The sequence below is a fragment of the Planococcus citri genome, chromosome 2, assembly GCF_950023065.1.
Source record: "Planococcus citri chromosome 2, ihPlaCitr1.1, whole genome shotgun sequence".
In the NCBI taxonomy this organism is placed as follows: Eukaryota; Metazoa; Arthropoda; class Insecta; order Hemiptera; family Pseudococcidae; genus Planococcus; species Planococcus citri.
Genome location: NC_088678.1, coordinates 14,527,298 through 14,535,875, shown reverse-complemented (window position 1 = coordinate 14,535,875; position 8,578 = coordinate 14,527,298). Strand labels below are relative to the sequence as shown.

At 32.0% G+C, this 8,578-nt stretch overlaps 1 protein-coding gene and 1 long non-coding RNA gene across 2 annotated transcripts in view; one reads left to right on the top strand and one right to left on the bottom strand.

The window, feature by feature from the left end:
• Window positions 1–2,913: 2,913 nt before the first annotated feature.
• The window catches only part of LOC135834773 (uncharacterized), a 144,155-nt gene continuing 138,490 nt past the window's right edge, over window positions 2,914–8,578 (top strand). The window contains exon 1 of the mRNA XM_065348743.1: window positions 2,914–3,025. The gene's annotated coding sequence lies outside the window, so the exon portion shown is untranslated. The remainder of the gene's footprint in view (window positions 3,026–8,578) is intronic.
• Window positions 3,667–6,125, bottom strand: LOC135834774 (uncharacterized). The gene is made up of 2 exons (XR_010556753.1): window positions 5,457–6,125; window positions 3,667–4,111 (listed from the first exon to the last, which is right to left on the bottom strand). It is a non-coding gene; the product is annotated as an uncharacterized LOC135834774 (long non-coding RNA).

Here is an 8,578-nt window from a genome sequence, read left to right as displayed (position 1 = left end):
AAATGATTCGTTCGATTGGCTGTCGTATAGTTCATTCTTAAGGGGTTTTGGCAGTTTTACAAAATAATTTTCATGCAAATCATTTCATTACACTTGAACCATGAACGACCTTAACGGTGCGGCGCGTCTCTCGTGAAACCTATAGCCTACGATCTTCCATCATACCTATCAGCTATGCGAGCTATTACTATGAAACCTCAAACATATTACTCGTCACTTGTTAATGATACACTTTCGAGTGATCTCCCCGCAGTTATTATGTATTTACCGATTTATCGTAAGATGTAATTGAACGCACGGATACCACACAATGGGCGATGTAATTATCCTAAAACAACGGTTCGATTCGTTTCGCAAATATGACATTATACGCCTTTTAAGCACCTGCCTTGACCGAAACAAATCAATTAAATTTTTAAATACGATCGACATAAAAGTACACGCATATGATACAATTTAGGTACCTATCTCGTTTTTTTCCGCGATCTACTTTTGGGAGTTGATTCAAATGGAAAATATAAGTATCATTGACGGTATATTGTTGCTCACTTATGTATAGTATAGGCTTAGCACGCACTTGTTTTAATATTTTTGGGAAATGCAGTGAATCGGAAAGCGAGAAATCGTCCACATAATATTTCAATCAGCAGATTTATATAATTCATCGAAATATCAATGAAATGCGTGTGATTAAACGTTAGGTACCTATTAGAATCAAATGTACAAATTTAATAGTGATAAACTAAGTACGAGTATATTGTATTCTTTTAATTTTCACGATGATGTAATTGATCGAAATAATTATCGACTAGGTAGTTGAAGGATGTAAAATTGTTGTGTTCGCTGAATTATGCTTTTCTTACACAATCTGACTGACAGAAATAGAAAAAATCTCTGATCTGTAGAATGTCTGGTTATGATCCGTCGATCAGATCCAGAATGAATGATTAAATTTGCTTTCCCCCATGTCCTCAGCGTCTCAGCTGCATTTTTGAAAATACTCTTCAAATTTCAATGTAGATATTTATCTATTGGCCGGAATCCTTATCCTTACTCAAAGTGGTTGGAAAATTGTGATTTATTTAATTTTTCATCTTCTGGAGTATTTTTGGGGGGAAATGCGAATTACCTATCGAAATAGTTATTACGTAATTCAGTAAAATGTCAACTCGACCGCATAATATTGGTCTCAAATAATTTCTCAAATGATTTTGCTGCGTTTATTTTGAAGATTTTGCAGTTTGGTGAAAATAAAATAAATAAATACCTAATGATTAATGAAAGATCAGACATCAACTGAAAAAATGTCAACAAACAAAAACGTCTTCCTTATCCTTAATAAAATAAGAACTCTAAATCATTCAAATTTCAACTTTTTAAAATCGAAATTCGAAATAAAAAATAAAAATGGAAATAGGATGAGAGGATTGCATGGATTATAAATTTATTTGTGATTTGTACGGTAAGACCTGTCTCATGTCTTGTCTGTAATTTAATTATCGTTTCATTATCTCTACCTATTCTTTATCAATTATTTATCATGTGATAATCAATAATCATAATGATAGGTAATTAACAAGTAATTACCTCTCCAGTAACCGGTTTCCAAAAAAAAATAAATTCGCGACATTCGGCAACACTGATTCAAAATCATAACAAAATACAATTTTTGGAAATCGGTGATCAATGCACATGATCCAAGTCAACGGAGATTCAAAATTTTACAATCAGTGAATTATTTTGGGTGCATCGGTGTCATCGCTGAATTGTTGAATCATTACTGAGTAATGAGTAATGATCGGTTAGACATTATGCAGTATTATTGGAGATTTGGTTCATTTCATTCTTCGCGTAGCTCTCGACACTTCTGTCAATGTGACATTTTGGAAATTAAGTTCGTTTTTATTGTGTTTAGTCGATGTACTCGTTTCAAACGTTTCCTTCATATCGATTTAATTAGAATACTTCGGGTTTTTTCAATCAATATTCGATATTTACTATACAATATCCCATCAGACATTAATTCAGTACCGAGTAAGTACCTAACTAAAGTAATAAGTACGTATTTTTACAACAATCTCTCTGCAGAAAAAAAGTTCTGCGTTGTAGGAAGATCGCCAAGTTTGAATTCCAAACCGCAAATTGATCGCAAAGATTTCAACGCTATATTGAAAAATTTCAATCATTCGTCGTAGTGAAAACCGTAGATATTTTTAGTCGTTTGTGAATGGAATTTCAAATTTGTCACATAACAAACTAGCTTTTCCACTTTTCTACTCTAGTAAATAAACAGCAATAAAATACAACCACAATCGACAGCGATTCTGTATCACTGTTCATCTAACAAGTTGAATGGATTTTCCAAAAACACATTTTGTAAGTAAAGATTTTCGGTGGTTGATTGTTGTAAGAAAATGTTGTTCCGCCGGCGATAAAATAATACTCTTGGCGAGAAATCCACGATGCAGACAAACATTTTATACGCTAATATCCTTGACTTGTGAAATGTATAAGGTGAAGGTTATTCAGCAGTCATTTACCCGGTGTGTTTTCATTTTCATCGCTAATTCAACATAGTGTAAACAATTAGCTTATCTAAGATTGTGTGGGTGTTGTGTAACCGGAACAATGGATAATTACTAAAACTGACCAGAAGACTATAATATGGTTCGGGGTAGCTTAAATTACCTATACTCTACATTACTACTATGAAGGTTCCAATTAAGGGTAGGTTTCTTGAAAGACAGTGAAAGTGACAGCCGGCGACAGTAAACTCAGCGTGAGATTGTCATCACATTCGAGATCTCATGTTATTGTGTTTATTCTGTTTGAATAGAGGATAATTTAGGGTAGATTGTGTATTTTAGTTTTCATGTTTTGTATTTCAGTATAGGTAATTAATGATTTTTATTTTTTTAGGTGCGATTGTTGAAAAACCTCCTGTTGTTCGATCTCGAAGACGTAAGTCATACAAATTACTGTTTGAATCATCGTTACCGTTCTTCTGAACCAGAAGTTGATTTCAGTGATTATTTTTTACTGGTGCTTCTTGAATTTGAAAAGTACTTATATATTTCTTATCTGTACCTAATCTATGAATTTTGACCGGTACCTAATTGAAACGTTTCAGTTAGTATTCAGAATTAGTTTTCAAATTTGGAAACGAAGCATGTATTGGATTTTTTTGTTTCGGTAAAAAGCAAGAATTCTAGGCTTTTTGTAGGTAATTTATTTTTACGAAGATTTTATTTTTAATTTCTCATTGCTCAGAGTTTTCTCGTCATAGATCCATGTTCTATTCACCAAGTGCTGCTATTATGCTACTAGCCCGCTCCAAAGGCCAAAAGTGTTTTACTGGTACTGTATGGTATTGATCTTTTCGTGCTACGTTTTTTTGAATCTACAGACAGAATCAATGACCGATGATCTTGAACGTGATACGAAATAGCCCATTACTTTCAATTCATAGATACACTTGTGAATGAAACCCGCATAACCATATTAGCGATTGCAAAGTATAAACCACCTTGTTGATCATATTACAACAAACGCCATTCTCTTGGAAACCCGCAGCAATCAGTAGGTAATTAAACACTCAGTCATCGTACCATTCAAGCATTAAATTACATTACGATTAGATGTCTGTTTTAAAAAAATGAGTCTGAGTATTTTGCGTAATTAATTTATTAATATTTAATAAACATGGTAAATATACAATACAGGATTATGAAACGGAGAAAAAAAAATTAAATATATTCGACTGCATATCACAGGAGTTATAATATTCTCGAAACCAAATATATTTAATTCGTAATAAAATATACTGTTTAAAGAATAAATTGCTGAGTCTCTGCGGCTTAATTAATACAAAGGGGGGTTTTTTGGTAACTTATACAATGATTTCGTATGGGTTGTAGTAGTAGTAAGTTGGGTAGTAGTATTTGACAGTCGGTACGGTCAATGGAGTGTAGTAGTATAAGTCACGTTTGGCCTTTGGAGCTCCTGATGGTAAAGCGGCAGCCGATTCGGGTCCAAGTGGGCCTGGGCCTGGAGCTGGAACAGCTGGTAAAGCGAAGGCTTGGACGACAACGATCATCATCAAAACGAAGAACTGCAAAAATATACAGACTGGTTAATTTCTAGTTTCAAAACAACCATCCAAATGATTTCGCATTTAATGTCGTTCGTCACAAATTATTTTTTGCTAAGTTTTGGATAGTAATATTTCATAATTTAATCGAATGTCATATTACGAGAGAGAATATTCCAAAATTATGTAGGTCTTGGTTGTTTGCTAAAATTATTCATTTGATTGCTAGTATAGGTACTCGTATTATTAGTAGGTAATCGATGCGAACTCGTTTAGGATATTTTAGAATAATTTTTTATTCGACTATCAAATTTCAAGAAAAATGTTCGATTCCTAATTTGAAGAAATGAGTGTTTTAATTAATCTTTATGGCTTATTTTTCTATTACTTTATAAAATGGACCAATTTGTTTGTTAAATTTATCTATGTTTGTACACGACTCGATGCTTATCCTAGATTTTATTTCATTTTATAATTTTAAAAATCGCTTTGAGACCTGTGCTACCGTGTAGCAAGTACGTATTATTAGAACATTGGTGTTTGATTTTTGAAAAACATAATATTTGCATTGAATTGAAAAAAGAATTATCAAAATAGGTAGAATTCAAGCATTAAAAATTGTATTAATTACTTAGGCGTATCATTTTTGTTCAGTTTATCAGTTGTTTACATTTGACATTTTGCAAAAAAATTAGTAGGTAATATGAGTTATTCAAATTTGAAGAAGCTTGTGTTTTGAGGTACCACTTTTTTTTAAATTTCAAATTAAATATCGTAATGTAATAAGCTATGGCTTGAATCAAAATGAAACTGCTGTTTATTTGTTGATAGATCTCTAAAATTTTCGAATGAAATGATTACTGTTTTGAGTGCTTATAATATCAAATTTGGAAAATAAAATACAAAAAAATAGGTTTTCTACTCTCGAATTGATTTTCATTCAGAAATTCAAATTGTTCAAAAGTATTTTTGAAAAATCAAAATTGAGTATTTTTAAATTTATATTTATGATTCCAATAGTATGGGTTATTTTTGATAGATCATTGAATTATCAGAGTGAAATAATTTCCAATTATGGAATTAATTTTGAAATTGCAAAAATAGGTATAATGGTATCTAATGTTTTCTACTATCTGGTTAGTTTTCATTTTAAAATATTTTTCAAAAGTCATTAGAAAAAAGTTAGATGTTTTTAAACAGTAGTAAAAAGATTTTAAAATTAAAAATAAACTCGCTTGGTTTTGAAAATTATTTTGAAAAAAATATAAAATAGGATCACATCACACCACCAAACGTAGGTATTTTAAAAATATTAATTTTTAACAAAAAAAAAAAATGAAAAAAAAATATTGTAGAGAATACTTACAGCGAAGAATTTCATCTTGATTGAGTTGAAAAGTTTGAAAAAAATCAAACGAAAAAAATGTGAAAAAAGCGAAAAAAGATGAGCACGAACTGAGAAGTATTCGCGAAGCGCAAACGAATTCGATTGAGTTGATCGAAGCACAGGGAAGCTTTTATACTATTAAACGGATGACAATAATTATGCAAAATCCGGATTTTATTTACATGCGAATGAGGATCAAGTGGTGATATATTTACGCAATTTTGATGTAGCTAGTTGTTGACCTACGAGAAAAAAGATGACACTATGTTTAGGGAATCGTGTACCTACAACTACACAGTGTATTCGAAGATACGCTGGGTATTTACCTTGTAACGGGGTCGTTTACGTCTATAACGAATTTTTTTATTCATTTCTATAATATGTATATAATATTATTTATGTACAGTTGATCTGAATATTTTTGCGCGTGTTTGATGACATTTTTTACACGTGTACGATATTCTTGTACATATGTAGTAATGTTTATTTTCTTTTTTTCTTCAGCATTCACGATTCCATACGTACCTGTGTATATGTAGATATTTTGATGGAAATTTTGATTTGATTCGAACAAAGGATCGGGATGTTCAGTGACCTTGGATCGAAAAAAATTCGCATTCTAGATTAATCTATTTAGTATAGAAGACGTAGCTATGAAAATTTAAAGGTACCGGTATCTCTCGGAAAGTAAACATCTAATTATGTAGAGTATTTTTAGTCACTTTTTCGTAAACATATTTTTTGCGCATGAATCACGCGATTCTGCAGAAGATTTGCGTAGGTTTGGGTTCCAGTTTTTTTCCCCAATAATTTGTCAAAGAAAAGGTGGACACATAGAGAGCTGAGCTCACCGCAGGGGAAGATTACTGTCTCATTCAACGTGTACCTACGTAGGAAATATAAAAAAATTATTTTTCTGGATTAATTTTTTGACGACTAACTATAGGCTGTTTTGGTTGAAATATGTATTTTTTGTGAATTCGAAAGAAATCCATATTTTTGAGAAGAAACCTTTAGGGCCAAAAAGTAACTGAAAAACACAAATAAGTTACGCATGTATTAGGTAATTGAATTAGTTTCGGCTGTCATAATTAATTTTTTTTCATCAAAAACTATATTTATGTAGCTAAGTTATGTTCCAAGAGGAGGTACCTAGCTAGCTAGTAGCTACCTACACATATATCTAATAATCATTTTTAGTTGGAAATTTGTTTTTGGGGTGCTTTATTGTTGGTGAATGTGACTTTTGAGGAATTTTTTCCTTTTTATAGTATAGAATACCTGCTGTTTAATTTTGAAAGTTACAGGAAAAAGCAAATGAAAAATTATCGAGCACTTACCAGTGTGGTTCAAATGTAAATTCTTCAATTTATTTGAAAAAATGTGCTTAAACGACTTTTTTAGGGGTGCCTAAAGTGGGGACACTAAAAAAAAGGTTCAAAATTACGAATATACAGGGAGCTTAATTAAACTTTTTCATCAAGATAATTGAATATATACCTCAAAAAGCTACGTTTGGCGCAAATCGTAGGTTTCTAGTTTTCCAGGGGTTCCCCAAAATTTCGAAATTGCAAAAAAATTGAAAACTGGATTTTCGAGTACCAGTGGAAAATTTTATTGGGCTCAAAATTTGGCAGAATGAAGGTCTTTCAGATACTAATAAACTGTAAAAAGCTTTTTAGCGGGGCTCAAAGGGGTAGGTTCAAAATGGTGATTGCAAAATTTTCCAAAAATCAACCCCCCCCCCCATTTCTGCTCACGAGGGTCAAAAATGGTAAAATCACCTCGCATAACGTTTCGGAGTTCAAACAGATATTTTACGCTACAAAAGTTTTTTGAAAATATACTCAGTGGTTCCTAAAATTATTTTTGTAATCACATCTTTGGGAACCCCTGGAGCCCAAAAAATGGTAATTTTGGGTTAACCAACCACCGATTCGTATTTTGGATATTTCTTACAATATTTTAAGTGTGGTCTGGTCGATAACTGTCAGGGGGCCAAGAAATGGCCTTATCGGGACTCCTCCTTCGAAAAAAATACAATTTTTGATTGGACATATTTTTATTGTTCATTGTTACTGGTTTTTGTACGATTTTTTTGCATCCATATTGAGTCAATTTATGAAATTTGGAAGGCTTTCTTGATGAATTTTTGAAATATCTTTGGAAATTTGGAAATTTTTACACAGGTTTTTGGAGGATTTTTCCACAATTTTGAGGAGAGGAAGAGTCAAAAACAGGATGCATACCAAATTTCAGATTTCTTGGTCAACTTGGTGAAATTTTGATTTCTTCCCACTTTGATTTTTAAAAACTCGCCAAAAATCGAAAAATGGCCTCAGCACCTGAAAATTCACTTGGTTTTAACTGTCATGACTCATGAGGTTCGTCATTTTCTTTCGATCTAGCTTTGCTTGGTTCAATGCTTGGCTGGAATGGAAATGGGAAAATTCAGGAGGAGAAGAGTGATTCTGATTATGTACCTTTTTGTGACCATTTACCTAGCTACGTATACATACTGACTCTGCTTCAATTTAATTCTGATCTGACGTCATTGCATCTCTGCTCAAAATTAAAATCTATGTTATTTTCGTTAAAATCGTGTAACATTCTTTGACCTTTGAAAATTTGCGAACGATGCTGTCAAAAAAATGAAGTTCATTTCACTTTACAAAATTTATAATTGGTATAAAATCTCATTAAAAATTATGCAAGCAGCATCTGAAATCAATGGGTTAAAAAGTAGTTCGAGATGAAGTCCTCCGTGATAATATGAAAATCGACAAATTCGTCAAAGAAAACGACCTTTTGTATACGATTACGAAATTACTTATTCACGTATCTGCTTATGACTTGGAGTTAGTTTGAGTTCTTGAAATAAAAATCCTCTTGACTGGAATGATGAATGGATTAATATGAATGCACAGTATTTTGTCAATTGAAAAGATACATCTCGTAGGCATATAGGAAACAGGTTGCCAGTCCAAATTAGTAATTGTATATTGGTGTGAAAAAATAACGAGCCTCGAATCATTATATCTACCAATCCATCGACGACTTGACACGATGACATAACAAATAATGCAAATGATTATTCGTGT